This window comes from Microcaecilia unicolor, chromosome 10 (genome assembly GCF_901765095.1).
Source record: "Microcaecilia unicolor chromosome 10, aMicUni1.1, whole genome shotgun sequence".
In the NCBI taxonomy this organism is placed as follows: Eukaryota; Metazoa; Chordata; class Amphibia; order Gymnophiona; family Siphonopidae; genus Microcaecilia; species Microcaecilia unicolor.
Window position 1 is genome coordinate 15,058,991 of NC_044040.1, and position 16,733 is coordinate 15,075,723.

The window sequence follows — 16,733 nt, forward strand, 5'->3', positions numbered from 1 at the left end:
GGAGATGTCCATTAATAGAACTGCTCCGCCCCTTCCCCCCAAATAGGGAAAGGGAAATGGGACTTGATCTACCGCCTTTATGAGGGTTTTTGCAACTACATTCAAAGCGGTTTACATATATTCAGGTACTTATTTTGTACCAGGGGCAATGGAGGGTTAAGTGACTTGCCCAGAGTCACAAGGAGCTGCAGTGGGAATTGAACTCAGTTCCCCAGGATCAAAGTCCACTGCACTAACCATTAGGCAACTCCTCCACTGGAGCTGATACTGTGATGTCATAATGCCTCATTCCACCAATGCCTGAGCCAACCTCATCAGTGATGTCACAATGGCTTGATTGCCTGATACACTTCTGATATTGTGATGTCATAAGAGAAAGGGGGAAATGGGACTTGATAAACCGCCTTTCTGAGGTTTTTGCAACTACATTCAAAGCGGTTTACATAGTATATACAGGTACTTATTTGTACCTGGGGCAATGGAGGGTTAAGTGACTTGCCCAGAGTTACAAGGAGCTGCAGTGGGAATTGAACTCAGTTCCCCAGGATCAAAGTCCACTGCACTAACCACTAGGCTACTCCTCCACTCTCCAACTCTCCAAATAGTCTCCAACTCTCCAAAATTGTTGCAATGCACACGCAGATCAAGAGAATGGAACCTCTCTCATATCAGGAAAGGCTAAAGAGGTTATGGCTCTTCAGCTCAGAAAAGAGACAGGTGAGGGGAGATATGATTGAAGTCTACAAAATCCTGAGTGGTGTAAAATGAGTAGAAGTGAATCGATTTTTTACTCATTCCAAAAGTACAAAGAATAGGGAACACTCAAGGAAGTTACAAGGAAATACTTTTAAAACAAAGAGGAGGAAATATCTACTCACTCAACGAATAGTTAAGCTGATGTAGTAACAGCAGTTAGTGTAACTGGGTTTTAAAAAGGTTTGGACAAGTTCCTGGAGGAAAAGTCCATAGTATGCTATTGAGACAGATATGGGGTCAGCCACTGCTTGCCCTGGGATTGGTAGCATGGAATGTTGTTACTATTTGGGTTTCTGCCAGCTACTTGTGACCTGGATTGGCCACTGTAGGAAACAGGATACTGGGCTAGATGGACCATTGGTCTAATCCAGTATTGGTATTCTAATGTTCAGAAAGAGGCTGTGTTTCAAGGTCAGTCAAGTGCATCTTTTTAAACACATTGAGAATCAGCAATTTCCAGATGGCCAATTTATGTGAGTAAAATGCTTTTCACCTGTGTAAATGGCTTTGGGCTTGGAATTGGTCACAAAAATCTGTAAATGAATTCCACTCAAAGTTTGCAGTCCCTTTGGTGCCTGTACAGTTTTAACAATGCCACAGTTTCCTGTCTGTCAGTGACAGACGTTATCAGTTATTAGAAGCCCTGGTGTTAAGTCATGTCACTCTGCTGTTTTTGCCAGGATGTGTTTTATGGCTCATCAGCTAGAATCTTTGCAGCCAAATCACAGAGTTCTTCAAAAAAGTTACAGATGGGTCATAGATTAATGAATTTCTCTAAAAAATCTCAAATACCATGACCATCTGTGACACCCATGGAAAGCCTGGCTCCAAATTATGGCCTTTCTCAGTCAGAGCTCATGATCGGAAAAGAAACGTTTCCATTTTATGTCCTGCTGCTAAGAGAAGAGGCTGGTGGGTCCCATGTGTATTATAAACCCAGAAGGACAGATTTACATTCTGTAGATATTCAAGATTAAGATTTTTTTTAATGTGTTGGTAAAGGAGATTGATTAGTCCTAATCAAAAAAGAAAATTCTTTGCCATTATCAGGTGTTGGCATACACCACAGAGATAAGGGCATCAGACGCCAACTGCAAAGAGCAATTTTCCGAATCTTCCAAAGGACTGGGAGATTTACCTTTGTTCTTTTGAAACTTTGAACCAATTTTGCCAAATGTGTAAAGCAATATTATGTGACACACCCAGGAAAAAGGGCTAATTTAGGGTTCTAGGTCAGTTCCCACCCACAAATTCCCATCTGGACAATTCCCACTAAACCAATTTCCACCACACCAGGGAGGACAATTCTCACCCATAACCCAAAAAAATATAAAACAACCTAGGATAAGTAATATCCCTCCCTTTCCTCTTCCAGATTGTTTTTTGGGGGGGCAGTACCCCCTCACCTCCCCCCCCCCCCCCCACAACATTATCTTTTACACATCTCTTTTCCCTTCCAGACATGCAATTTGTGTGGGGGGGGGGGGGCAATGCCCTCCCCCAAACTAGGTTTTAACCTGATTCATATTTAATCTGGAATCGAAATGTCATAAATAAGTAAATAAATGCAAACTTCAATTCAACTAGGTTTCAACCTAATGCAGTCCCTCAAAACGAGACACTGATTACGATTTATAACAAATTACCGGGACTTATGGGACCCAATAAAACAATACAAGAAAGACGCTAAGGTTGGTAAAAAAAGAAGCACCGCCAGGACTTATGGGATCCGATACAAGCAAGAAGCTACGGCTAGGGAGGATGGGAAATAACAGTGTGGGGGGGGGGGGGGGATCCTTGGTGGGAATTGTCCCCCTTAAGTGGGAATTGTCCTGGGGGGAATTGTCCTAGGTGGGAATTGGTGGGTGGGAACTCGCATGATACCAAATTTGTGAAACAATATTATGTGACACACTCAGGAAAACGGGCAAATTTGTAGACACCCTCTGATGATTAAGGTGATAAGCAATATAAGGCCTTTGCAATCTTGGGCAAGTCACTTAACCCTCCGTTGCCTCAAGTACAAACTGAAACTGTGAGCTCTCCAGGGACAAGGAAATACCTACTGTATCTGAATGAAAGTCACTTTGAGTACAACTGTAAAAAAGCATGAGTCAAATCCAAACTCCCTTCCTCTTCCCTTCCGTATTTCACCTCTGATTAGCCTCTCACACATTCATGTATGCAGGTTTTTTTTTTAGCACATGCACTTTCAAAACTCTCTATAATGTGCACATATCATCCTACATCATCTGCTCCACAGGCTATTCAAAATTGTCCTCTTAAATGTGAGACACAGGTTACCCTACTTGGGCTATAGGCACTAATGTGTATGAATTGCCTGTCAGAAGAGCATACTCTTACTCGGTTATGCGCTCCTCCTTCTATGCCCTTCGCTGAATCTGCACTGTCCGCCCCTTTCTATACATTTTGGCCCTTGTGATCACCCGCATCGACTACTGCAACTCCCTCTATGCTGGTCTTCCTCTATATTCTGTCAAATGTCTTCAACTCATACAATCTTCCTCTGTTAAACTTCTCAACAGGGCCCATTGCTTCGACCATGTTACTCCGCTCTTCCGTCTCAAGCATTGGCTTCCAATCTCCACCTGCATTCCCTTTAAACTTCTTTTTTTGGTCTTTAATAACCATTCCCCCTTGGCCCTTGCCTACCTAAACAGACTTCTGATCCCCTACTCAGTGGCTCGTATGCTCCGCTCCGCCTCCAACAACCTTCTCTGCATCCCTGCCCCTTCTGTTCTTCTCCTTTCCCTCACTACTACTACTACTATTTAACATTTCTAAAGCGCTACCAGGGTTATGCAGCGCTGTACAATTCAAACATAGAAGGACAGTCCCTACTCAAGGAGCTTACAATCTAAAAGACAGGTGTACAGTCTAGAGACAAGTGTCCAGTCAAGGACAAGAGTAGAAATCCACGGGAGACGTATGTGTTAGGCGGTGAGAGTCTGATATGCACGGACGGGGAGAGGGATCTTGGGGTGATAGTATCTGAGGATCTGAAGACTCTTAAGACTGCTTTTAGTTATCTTGGCCCCAAGCTGTGGAATTCTTCCCTCCCCCCCCCCCCCCCCTCCGTCTCTTAAGTCAGCGTCATCTCTTCAGGATTTTAAAGTTGGCTTGAAAACCTTCCTTTTCACCTCAATCTTTGAGACCTGCCCCAATTAATCCCTCCCCCTTTCACTCCTCCCTGCAGCAGCCTGTCTGCCCCTCTTTCCGTTTCATGTCCCTGTGCTTATTATTCCCCTGCTCCCCCATCAGATTACTGATTTTTACTATAAACTGCTTAGCCGCAAGTTTTAGCCGTATTTTGCAGCATATCAAGTCCTGGAAATAAATAATAAATAAAACACCCATTTGGCAGCTACAGGACTCGATTTCTACATGTGTTTCCTAGACTCATTCAGACCAAGACCCTATATACTAGTTTGGAATGTCCCGTGGCTGAATGTAATGAGCTGAAACAAGTTGTAGATACACAATTGAAGATTAATATCGCTCTAAGGTGAATCTTCCATCATGCAACCACTATTCCTCTGATATACTGTAATTTTATTGGCTCTCATAAATGCTACCCAAAGGATCTTTTCCTTTCTACTTTAACTATACAATAAATCCAGATTTTTCCTTCTTTTAGAAGGCTTCATCCAAACAAACTCGACTAACAGTGTGTACAAATGCAGTGACATCCCACTCTTTGCTAAACTTAACAAAATAAAAAAACCTATTACCATGGAAACAGCAAACATTATCATTATGCTGCCGAGATACAATTCAGTCACATGCCTAAAGTCTGTTCTCCTGGATCTAGTCTTGTACACTTGCAGTCTTCTATTTTTTTGAAACTTTCAGTCATACGTACTGCAGTGGCAACACCATCGATTACGAGAGAATTGTCATGGAGGTGACTGGCATGGATTTTGAGTATGAACGGGGTTCTGGATGAACAGAGAACATAAGAACATAACAGTAGCCATACTGGGTCAGACCAATGGTCCATCTAGCCCAGTATCCTGTTTTCCAAACAGTGGCCAAGCCAGGTCACAAGTACCTGGTAGAAACCCAAATCGTGGCAACATTCCATGTAGGACTCCAAAGAATAGCAAGATTCTGGAATCCTAAAGAGTGATAAGATTCCATTCAGAAACCCAAATAGTAGCAACATTCCATGTAGGACTCCAAAGAATAGCAAGATTCTGGAATCCTAAAGAATGACAAGATTTCATTCAGAAACTCAAATAGTAGCAACAATCCATGTAGAACCCCAAAGAATAGCAAGATTCTGGAATCCTAAAGAGTGACAAGATTCCATGCAGAATCTCAGAGTAGCAACATTCCATACTACAAATCCCAGGGCAAGTAGTTGCTTCCCATGTCTGTCTCAATATTGCACACCGTTTGATACATCTAGTAGTTAACAATCAGAAATAAAGTCAGCTTTTCTTGTTTTGATAGATCTTTAAAGAGCAAAGCAGACATCTTTGCTTGTAATCCTCAAGTCCCCTTCCGGCTCCAAGCTGGTCTAAGAATATTAGATGCCCTAGATGAAATTTGATTCTTTCATCCCCGTCCCCTCAAATTTCTTTCCACCCACAACCTTACTACCACCGCTGCCACGTCTTCCCAGAAGCTGTGGCAGCAACAATGGCCGTAAAAGAGAAAGGTAGTGAAGCCAAAGCCTTTGAACCCATGAATGCTATAAAATGCCCAGCGGTTTCCCTCCCCGCCCCCTTGCTCATAGGTTGGATGCAGCTGGTTATTCAGAGCAAAATTGGGTTCAAAGGCCTCCCACTGCATTTTCTTTCTATTTTATGGCCATCTTCATTGCCATAGGTGACTTACATGTCACAGCGGAACAGCAGTGGTGAGCACAGGGTTGGAAGGGAGCAGACGGTTGAGAAACAAATGTTGCATTGGAGTTCCCTCCCCTGCTGCCCAACTGGGGATAAAGTAAAACAAAGACTGCCACCATAGAGGCTTGGGGGGGGGGGGGCATATTTTGCTGCCCCTCAGTATTTGATGCTCTAGCAACTGTCTAGTTTACATAATGACCTGACAACCCACTGTTAACAGCAGACCACTGATCAGAGCCCCAATTTCTGGACAATAGATTCAGTCTAGGAATGACAAGTAAAGTACACAATAATTTCAGTCATATGGCATTAAAACCCCTGCCACTATGAGATTAAGCAAATTCAATAAATACACTGTACTACAAGTCTGGATTTCTCTTACCGAGAAACCTATACTAAGGACATGTTATTAGTCATCTGAGCTAATATTTCAGGCTAATATTTAATGGAGCAATTCTATAACTTGGCACCTCAATATAGGTTCACAGCAATACTAGAACAGGGGAACTAAATACAAAATATGGAGAAGAGACCTCAGTGAGACCTTAACAATGAAGATCCATAAGGTGAAACTCTGTCCACATCTTCAGCAAGGAATATCATCGTCTCTCAGAGAAACTCCATAAACACTACATCTGCAATGAATGTTTGCCTACTAGCCAAAACTTTATATAACAGAATTTGCAAATAGAAAGGTACTTAGCTTTCTCACAAAGAGCACTCATGGTTGTCCATTCAGAAATGAAGGCTCTCCAGTTTTAATATCAAAATCGAAAGGCAGAGAAAATCAGTCACTACAGCCTCTTTGAAATGCGCTCAACTGTGCTCAACTTGCAAAACATTGGATTCCCGACAAGGGCACCGGTTTTGCTCACGCTATCTCAGATTTAGGTTCCCCTGAGGCAGCGTGAGGCTAACTGGTCATTTTCAGCAGTACCAAAATAGAACAGCACCATTTAAGTACATAAGTATTGCTATACTGGGAAAGACCAAAGGTCCATCAAGCCCAGCATCCTGTTTCCAACAGTGGCCAATCCAGGTCACAAATACCTGGCAAGATCCCAAAAAAGTACAAAAACATTTTATACTGCTTATCCCAGAAATAGTGGATTTTCCCCAAGTCCATTTAATAATGGCACCAATGACATGAGTAAGCAGCCATAATCTGATTTATATTATTTATTATATTTCAATTTCGCAATACACAAAATTGATAAGAAAATCAGTAAATGAGGTTACAACATCAAACAATATCTATTACCAAACTATTTCCTCAGAAACCAATAAAAGTCCACATTGGGAGTTCAAAATATGGATTACAGTTGAAGAACTTAAGGAAATAGAAATAAAACAACATAGTAGATAGGTGTGATTTGGACATTCTATATATCATCAAACATTGTTTATAGTTGGTAGACTTATTCCAACTATCCTTCTAGATGTTATAAATGCTTCCAGTTGAGAGGGATCAAAAAAGACAAATTTTTCAGACCTGTAGGTAACCAAACATTTGCAAGGAAATTTTAAAAAGAAAGTTGCTCCTATTTGTAACGTTTCCTGCTTCTTTTGAAGAAATTTCTTCCTCCGTACTTGTGTTTCTCTCGACACATCAGGGTAGACATTAATTTTATATCCCTTAAAGGTCTTTTCACGATTTTTAAAGAATAATTTGAAAATCCAAAATTTATCTGAGGAAAAAGTAACAGTCGCTAGCAAAGTAGCGGCTGCTGCTTGGTCTGTTATAGAGGATTCCAGCAAATCCGTCACATTAAGGGGTTGATTATCTGAAACCTGTTGATTCCTAAAAGGAAGATAATATGCTTGTGCAAACAAAGGAATATTTTCTTCTTTTATTTGAAGAATTTCCTGAAAATATAATTTCAGCATCTCTCTAGGAGATATCTCTTTCAAATAGGGAAAATTCACAAAACGTAAATTGTTATTTCTGGTAGAGTTCTCCAAAATCTCTATCTTCCTTCTAGAGTTAGTTAAGTCCTTTAAGATAGTCTGCTGTACATCTTGTAAGTGTTTTATGTCCTTTTCTTGTTTTTCCACTTGAGTAGTTACTTGTTTTACTTGTTCTTCCACCCTTTCTTGTTTTACCTTTTGTACTTGGGGAATTAATGCCTTGCCTAGATCAACTATTAAGGTCCAAAGGCAGTCTAACGTGACTTCAGGAGGTTTAGCCTGTAATTGAGCAAATGAAAAAGCTCCTACCTCCGTCTTCTGTTGCAGTGGAAAGATTCCTGCCACACTGGAAACACTTTGTTCCTCCATAGTTGATTCAGCCATCGTGGTATGCTCTGTTCTTAGATCTTTACTTGCCTCACTAGTGTCTAACTCCACATCCACTTCCGGGATTGGAGTTGAAGACATTACCGATTGAGTACAGAGCTCCCGAGGCATAGGAGGAGGAGGTGGTGTTCGAGCATCGGGGCTAAGGGAGATTTCCAGCTCTAGAGACTCACTCGCACCTTCAACTTGCACTGGAGTCGACAGCAAGCCGCTCGCCGATGCATTAGTGTCCGAAACCCGCTGGAAAAACGCATCGATCAGTCCTCTTTGAGTCGGGGTTCCAGACCGCTGGGAGGCTGCGGCAGCGGCTTTCCCCCTTCTCTTGGGCATTCTAAAAGTTATAAGGTAAGTTCGCCAGGAGCTCTAAAAATCACATCCTGTCTACTGGGCAGCCATTTTGAACTCTGCCCAGCAGCCATAATCTATGAGCATATGTGGTGTCTAACAAAGCACCAGCCTACAGACTTGTCCTTCGTGATTGGTAACATCATGGTGGCAGTGGCGTAGCCACAGGTGGGCCTGGGTGGGCCGGGGCCCACCCACTTAGGGCTCAGGCCCACCCAACTGTAGCACGTTTAGCAGTAGCTGATGGGGATTCCAAGCTTCCCCCTGATGGTAATGAAAATGATGTGCTCCACAATACTGGCACCTGCGAATGCTCTGTTTTCAGCACATGCCTGCTGAAGACTGCCAAGGTGGAGAGAAGCATTTTCCCACCAGCTTAGATATTTTTTTGGGGGAAGGGGAGAACACTTGGTGCCCACACACTTCTTGCCTAGGCCCACCCAAAATCTGCTGTCTGGCTACGCCCCTGCATGGTGGAGAAGAGTCTTCACTCTTTCCACCCGAGTTCCAACTCAACTGGAGGGAACAGTATCCGTCCGGGAAGCTTTAAGATTCAGGTCACCATATCATGCAAGATTAGTTGGTAAAATCCTCCAAAAGGCGGGGAGAAAAACTAGGACAGGTCTCACCAAAAAAGGCTACTTCTAAATTGTGACTTTCTGGGTACCCATGCTTGCTAAATTACCCACCCAATCTGGTAAAAAAAAAAAAAAAAAAAAGCCCCTGACAAAAGGGCCTGCCCACAGTTTGGCTCCCTGACAAAAGGACCCGCTGCCAAGTATTTTACCTGTTCTGCTTCCGCTCCTTCAACTGTGGGAGTTTCTGAGTCCTGCTACTGCACTGAACCAACTTATGTCTCCTCTTTGCCACTCCAGTTTCAATACTCACTGTCCAGAATGTCTCCCTCTTCCTTTCTACCTGCTATGCGTGGTCCACTATATCTCTCACCCTAACCCCCCTCCTCCCCCCCTTGGCGATCCTCCAACGGTGTCAGCAAGAAAAATAAGCTGCTTCGGCTGGCCCCGGAAGCGTTCCCTCTGTTATGTCCCGCCTCATCTGATGCAACTTCCTATGTCTGCATAGGCAAGGCACAACACAGAGCAGACTTCTGGGGCCAGTCGAAGCAGCTTGTTGACACAGTCGGCGGCCCACAGGAACTTTGGAGGATCACGGGGGGGGGGTGGGGGCAAGAGATATACCGGACCACGCAGGGCAGGCAGGAGGAAGAGGAACACATGCTGGCTACATTGGGAGGTGGGTGGGAAGGAAGGATAACAACAACAACAACCATTTCGAAAGTGCTACTAGGGTTACGCAGCGCTGTACAATTCAAACATAGAAGGACACTCCCTGCTCAAAGAGCTTACAATCTAAAAGACAAGAGAACAATCTAAAGACAAGTGAACAATCTAGAGGACGAGTGAACAGTTAATCTGATAGGGTGGATAGATTGGGGTATTTTATATTTCTCGAGCGGTTAGGCGCCGAAGGCAGCATTGAAGAGGTGAGTTTTACGCAGAGATTTGAAGATGGGTAGGGAGGGGGCATGGCGTATGGGTAAAGGAAGATAAGAGATGCATTTCCAGACCATGGGAAGGGGGTAGTGGGACAGAGATGACAGAACATGGGGGTGGGAAGAGAAGTTGAAGGAAGAGAGAGCTCAGATGAGAGAGTAAGAAATAGAGGGGGAGAAGAGATGCTGGATCCCCAAAGGGAGGGAGACAGAGTTTTTACTATATTTATTTTTGTGAATGGCTATTTTGCTATAGGGTCTATTTTGCTAAGAGCTATTTGGTCAAGGACTATTTTGTCTGGGCTATTATGTCGGGGTGCGGCAGGAGATACCTCTGCATGCACACGCATTGTTGGGCCAATATTCAAAGCAAGTCATATGTTCACCACTGTTCTCTCTAAGCTGAGCAGGAGTCCTCCACTTACAGTCCTGCCAGTGGGTGGCGCTGTTTCATCATCACATTTTCAATAGTGAGGGACAGGCAAGCTCTGTGGAACTCAAGGGAACCTGCCTGTCCCTGGTGATTGAAAACACAATACTGAAGCACCTACCGCCCACTGGCAACAATGTAGTTGGAGGACCCCTGTTGAGCTTAGGTGGAGCAGTGATGTTCATGGATATTGTTTATCCATGAATTTTTTTAAAAACTATACAGATATCAGGCTGTTTAATTGATAAATGGCCCAATACTGTCCGTATGAAAAGGGGGCAGGATGAGGACAGGTGAACAAGTTATCTGACTAGTGCCAATATTTAGCACTTCATAGTATTGCGCTGACAATTCTTGACTTACATGAATTACTGCATCAAATAACTATGAACTCCCTCTATTCCTCTCCCCTTCATCCCTTGCCAGGTTCTTCCTAAATGCACTTGGAAAAGGGAAGTCTTTAACCTAGTGTTTATCTATATGAGTTGCGCTAAACATTGGCAGAGGCCCATTTTACATAGAACGCAGAGGTTGAACTTGAGATGTCCAGTTCAGGGCGTACTCAGTTTCGCTAGGATTGTAGAAAAGGATCTGCCAGTGTGGTGGCATAGCTACGGGGGGCCTTGCCCCCTCCCAAATTGGACCCGGGGCCCCTGGTTTGGCTGGAGGGGGTCCCCAACCTCCGCCAGCTGAAGCCTTTCTCCAGCGCTGTTCTCTTGTGCATTGCCTGCCTGCTTCCTGTGCACGCTCGGTTTTAGTGAATGTTTAACACAATTATAAGAATACTTAAACAGCCTTTCCATGTGGAAATCACAAATATGGCTTCTACAATAACCCCCTTGGTGTCCTTAAATTGGCTTCTCTCTGTTTTTTCTTATATATCACTATATACATGTTCCGCACTATGTGAAACATAGTGAAAAGGGTTCAGCCCTCTAGGCCCGATATGTCTTGGGATTCCATAAGCACGGTATATGTGCTTTTGTGACACCTTCCTGATTACGAGATCTGATTCTTGAGCTCCTAACTGTAAGTCAGTTTTTTTTTAAATCTGAGCTTTAATCAATGGAACAAAGATGCTTGAAACTAATACGGACGGTTTCTCCTGTTCTAATTAACACATCATCTGTTAGCTTCTAAAAACAGCTCACACTGTTCCTGGAGCAGGATGACTTGCAAACCGCCCAACTCTGCAACAGACTTTGGAGCTGGAAAGTAAATCACATGCTTCACAGATCAGATTCATCCAAGGCACCTGCAACTCTTTAGTGTATCTAAGAGGTTTCTGGCCCCAAACGATCAGACATCCTAGAGGTGCCAGGCCCAACGACCAGCTCCATGTGTTGCCATGACAGAACCCTGTGCTTTATTCCCAGGTCAGGCTTCGTTATCTTGAACTGAAGCAACATTTGTTCTGTTCAAAGGGAACAAGCAAGTCCCACTATGATGGAGACACACAGCAATCCATGGGCATCCCAAGGCATTAGTTATATCGCAATGATAGAGTGGATCCAATTAAAGAGGGAACTAAGTCAAACAAAATAAATATTCTATGTGAAAAGGATAACAGCGTGGCATCCTTGTGGATAGAAATTCCATGTGTGAAGGGAAAGAGTATACTGATAGGGCTCTACTACCGCCCACCAGGACAGAATGAACACACGGTTGAACAAATGTTTACAGAAATTAGGAAAGCTGGCAAATTAGACAACATTATAATAATGGACAATTTAGATTATCCCAATATTGACTGGATAAATGCGACATCACGGAGCGCTAGGGAGTTAAAATTCTTAGATGTAATAAATAACTGCTTCTTGGAGCAACTGGTCCAAGAACAGACAAGAGGAGGAGCTAGTTTAGATCTAGTCCTCAGTGGAATGAGGGCACCCAATTCCTCCTATGTTCAATTTACTTATCCGTTAACCCCATTAATTTTACGTTTACTACAAATTGTATATTCTTTTTACAGCTTTGTAATTCTTCATATTGTTACTATGTAAGCCGCATTGAGCCTGCCATGTGTGGGAAAGCGCCGGGTACAAATGTAATAAATAATCTATATATATAAAACTCACCCTCAACGTTCTATTGGCTGCTGACGTCACTGAAGCCAAGGTTCGTATGTTCGAAGCTCTGAAGCCTCGAAAATCACAGTCTGTGGGCCCCGCCCTCGCGTCAAACGTTATGATGTTGAGGGCGGAGCACATTCTCAGCTCCAACGTTGTACTCCACTGTAGCTCTGCTCCGCCCTCGCGTCAAAACGCGATGACGTCGAGGGCGGAGCACACGTTACTTCGGCAGGTCAGTGGGGTGGGGGGGCCTTCGGCGGAGGCTGCAGGGGGGCCGCCGATACACGGAGACACAAAGGGACGGAGGGGAGCCTTGCTAGCGCCCGTTTCATTGCGATTTGAAACGGGCCTTCGTTACTAGTAATAATAATAAATCTAAGCACACTATATAGAATCCAAGGGATTATGTGCTGCACAGCCTTTAGTGTGCGTTAATCATTAGCGCACGCTAAATCCATTAGCGTACCTTAGAAAAAGGAACCCTACATTTTTTCAGGCACAGTAATGAGAAGGATGTACACTCGTGAGCACACATCTCTAGCTGGCACGTCAATGACCCGTACTGACCATGGTGTTCTGCTTAAGGAGTTTATCAGAAAAGGCCTTTCTCCAACCTTCGAAGACCGCGTGGGTGAAATAGAACCGGCCAATTGGAGTGAAAGGATGAGATGCAGAGGGTAAGTGGTAAAAATAAAACAAACACTTAAGTCCTAGTTTTCATTAATGCTGCATTAACCTAAAACCTGATGAGGCGTGAAACAGCCACACTGGAGGTCCTGGAGTATCAGGTACGACTCCCCAAGCAGCAATGTCTTAAATATTGCCATATGTTATTTCTCTCTTTTTACATTAGCAAGAATGAGCAACATAGGTTTATAATAATGAGTCGGTAATGGATGTGGGATTAACCCTCTAATAGGATACCATGCAGACTCTAATTCACTTCATTATGGGTTAATGCTGTGCCTCGGTAGACTGGCTGTGTTTCTATTTGCGGCTCTTGACAGTGATACTGTATTTACGTCGCTGTTTATATCTGTAGAAATCAAATAGGTAGAACCATGGTGATATCACTTTTGTTGTTAGTTCAACCTGGAATCCTTGATCAGATCCCCCAGCTCTTAACGGTGCTGGGGATAAAAACTGCAACTGATCATTAAGTATTAATTGTTCATTTGTATTTGATATATCACCTGTCACAATATCTAAGTGGTTTACAAATGATACAAGAATAATAAGGGGCAGAATTTGGAGCAAACAAAAGGGCCTATATTACAATAATCGTTCAATAAAATTAGTATAGAGTTGTGAACCAGGAAAAGGGGATGAGGCTTGATACACTACCTTCTGTGGTTACAATCAAAGAACATATTATATACAGGTACTTATTTTGTACTACTACTACTACTTGACATTTCTAAAGCGCTACTAGGGTTACGCAGCGCTGTACAATTTAACATAGAAGGACAGTCCCTGATCAAAGGAGCTTACAATCTAAAGGACAAATGTACAGTCAGTCAATTGTACCTGGGGCAATGGAAGGTTAAGCGACTTGCCCAGAGTCACAAGAAGCTGCAGTGGGAATTGAACCCACTTCACCAAAATCAAAACCCACTACACTAACCACTAAGCTACATAGACTACCAGACAGAACTAGTCAGAGGAGTGGCCTAGTGGTTAGGATGGTGGACTTTGGTCCTGAGGAACTGAGTTTGATTCCCGGCACAGGCAGCTCCTTGTGACTCTGGGCAAGTCACTTAACCCTCCATTGCCCCATGTAAGCCGCATTGAGCCTGCCATGAGTGGGAAAGCGTGGGGTACAAATGTAACAAAAATAAAATAGATACTATTGGAGATTCTACATGGAATGTTGCTACTATTGGAGATTCTACATGGAATGTTGCTATTCCACTAGCAACATTCCATGTAGAAGCCTGCGCGGCCACATTGGTGATCTGCAAGGGCCGACTTCTACATGGAATGTTACTAGCAACATTCCATGTAGAATCTCAAATAGTAGCAACAGTGGAGGAGTGGCCTAGTGGTTAGGGTGGTGGACTTTGGTCCTGGGGAACTGAGTTCAATTCCCACTTCAGGCACAGGCAGCTCCTTGTGACTCTGGGCAAGTCACTTAACCCTCCGTTGCCCCATGTAAGCTGCATTGAGCCTGCCATGAGTGGGAAAAGCGCAGGGTACAAATGTAACAAAAATAAAAAATATTAGTATTCTGCTCCTTGTCCCTGGAAGGCAGATAAGTTTATTTAAGATATTCTGTTTCTCCACTATCTTCTTTTAGAACTGGGGGGGTGGATATCTGGTTTCCTGTTGCAAGTTCCTCCTTTGACAAGTGCAGCATCTTTGCATGGTTTGAAGCTTGTTCCCTTCTCCAGGTAATTCTGCTCCAGGGGATTATGCTCTTCTGTGAAGGTGTAGCATGCATGACTTTTTTAAATAAAACTGAACTGAGCTTCAGTGTTGCAAACAGCACTAGACACACTCACCTTGAAGCTGTCATGTTGGCAAGTACCTCAAAATGATATTCTCTGCACTAGCCTTGATTGGCTCGGATAGGCAATAATTAGTAAAGATACAAGATTTGACATCTCACATTTTACCTCTCAGAGGGCACCTGAGGCACTCTGAACTTCAGAGGGTAGCTGTGGAGAAAGAATCTGCCAATTAACAACGTGAAATTGAGATACTAGTTTCCAAAGCCTGGATTCTGTTGCTCCAGCTGTTGATCCTAGTGTCCCAGTGCGCTTCAGTAACCAGGGCCCGACTGAATTAAACACAACACATGCAATTTACAGTCAGGGTATTTATTCTCTTATTTTCTCAGTCTGCCCAAACCTCTGACCCCCCCACTGGCAGCTTGGTGGGGCTATCTCAAAATCTGTATTGGCGTGAAAGCAAAACTAAACTAGGAGAAAACACAATAAGCCCTTGTCAAGGCTGGTGGGACATAAAATAACAATTTATCTTATACTCCCCTGTACACCTTGCAATTCTACGCTGATAACAAATCAGAAAGACAAAAACTGGCTAGAACCAGGAATTACAAAGTCTCGTAAAAACAATACATTATACATAATCTAAATACCATATAAAAATGACCTGCTATAACCCAGACTGGCTGGGTGTGTCCCGACGTCAGCGTTGAAAACCCCTGCACTGGTGTGTCACCAAACATTTGACAGGCAGCTCATTTGTGGAGGAGTGGCCTAGTGGTTAGACCACCGGTCTTGCAATCCAGAGGTGGCCGGTTCAAATCCTGCTGTTGCTCCTTGTGATCTTGGGCAAGTCACTTAACCCTCCATTGCCTCAGGTACAAACTTAGATTGTGAGCCCTCCTGGGACAGAGAAATATCCAGAGTACCTGAATGGAACTCACCTTGAGCTACTACTGAAAAAGGTGCGAGCAAAATCTAAATAAATAAATAAATATTCCATGTAGAAGCCCAAAGAGTTCTAGAATCCCAATGAGTAGCAACATTCCATGTAGAGCCCTAAAGACTAACAAGCAGAGGAGTGGCCTAGTGGTTAGAGCACCGGTCTTGGAATCCAGAGGTGGCCGGTTCAAATCCCACTGCTGCTCCTTGTGATCTTGGGCAAGTCACTTAACCCTCCATTGCCTCAGGTACAAACTTAGATTGTGAGCCCTCCTGGGATAGAGAAATATCTCCAGAGTACCTGAATGGAACTCACCTTGAGCTACTACTGAAGAAGGTGTGAGCAAAATCTAAATAAATAAATAATAAGAAATAAAATCCTGTGTGTGGCAGGTTGGAGAGAGCTGAGAACAAGGAAGTCAGGTATTCAAAATCTCCAGTACTAGCCCCTAGTTCTATCATTATCCCCAACTGGAACTGTTGCTGGCCTGTAAACCATCCCTCTCCTCCACCCCTGGCATCATACAAACCCCGGTGTCTATATTCCCTTTGCATCACTGATAGCAACAATGAAATGATATATAAGGTTTTGTCTTTATTTAGCTGCGACTTGTAGTTTTCAGGGTGTCATGCAGTGACCATCGTCTGTCAGGTGTGTTGCAACAGAAGGAAAGCTAGTGGGAACTTGACCAGTGAACAGAAAGGAGCTTTCTATCGCTATTTTCATTTCATCCTCAATTCACTACATTCCAGACAACTTGCATCGAAAACTATCGCAACACTAAGAACTGAAAATTCACCTCTTCCGAGGCATATCCTCAGCACCGTTCGAAGCCACCGGCAGTGCAGGGAGCAGGGAACCCAAATACCCGGCTACTGAACGCGCTCCTGAGCTGTGAGACCAACTGGAAAAGTTCATTTCTTTCAATGTTATCAAAACAGAACCAACTATTCCACAGATGATGAGACCAGAGTTGGCTCAATGTTTAGTTTTTTTTTTTTTTAATGAATATTACCATCTGTTTCTTTTTGAAGCAGACAAGGGGTACTGTATTTATC

General features: G+C 43.5%; 1 protein-coding gene across 1 annotated transcript in view; it reads right to left on the minus strand.

Annotated features, from left to right (window-relative positions):
- LOC115478998 (plexin-A4-like) overlaps nucleotides 1–16,733 on the minus strand; it is a 950,498-nt gene that overhangs the window by 690,699 nt on the left and 243,066 nt on the right.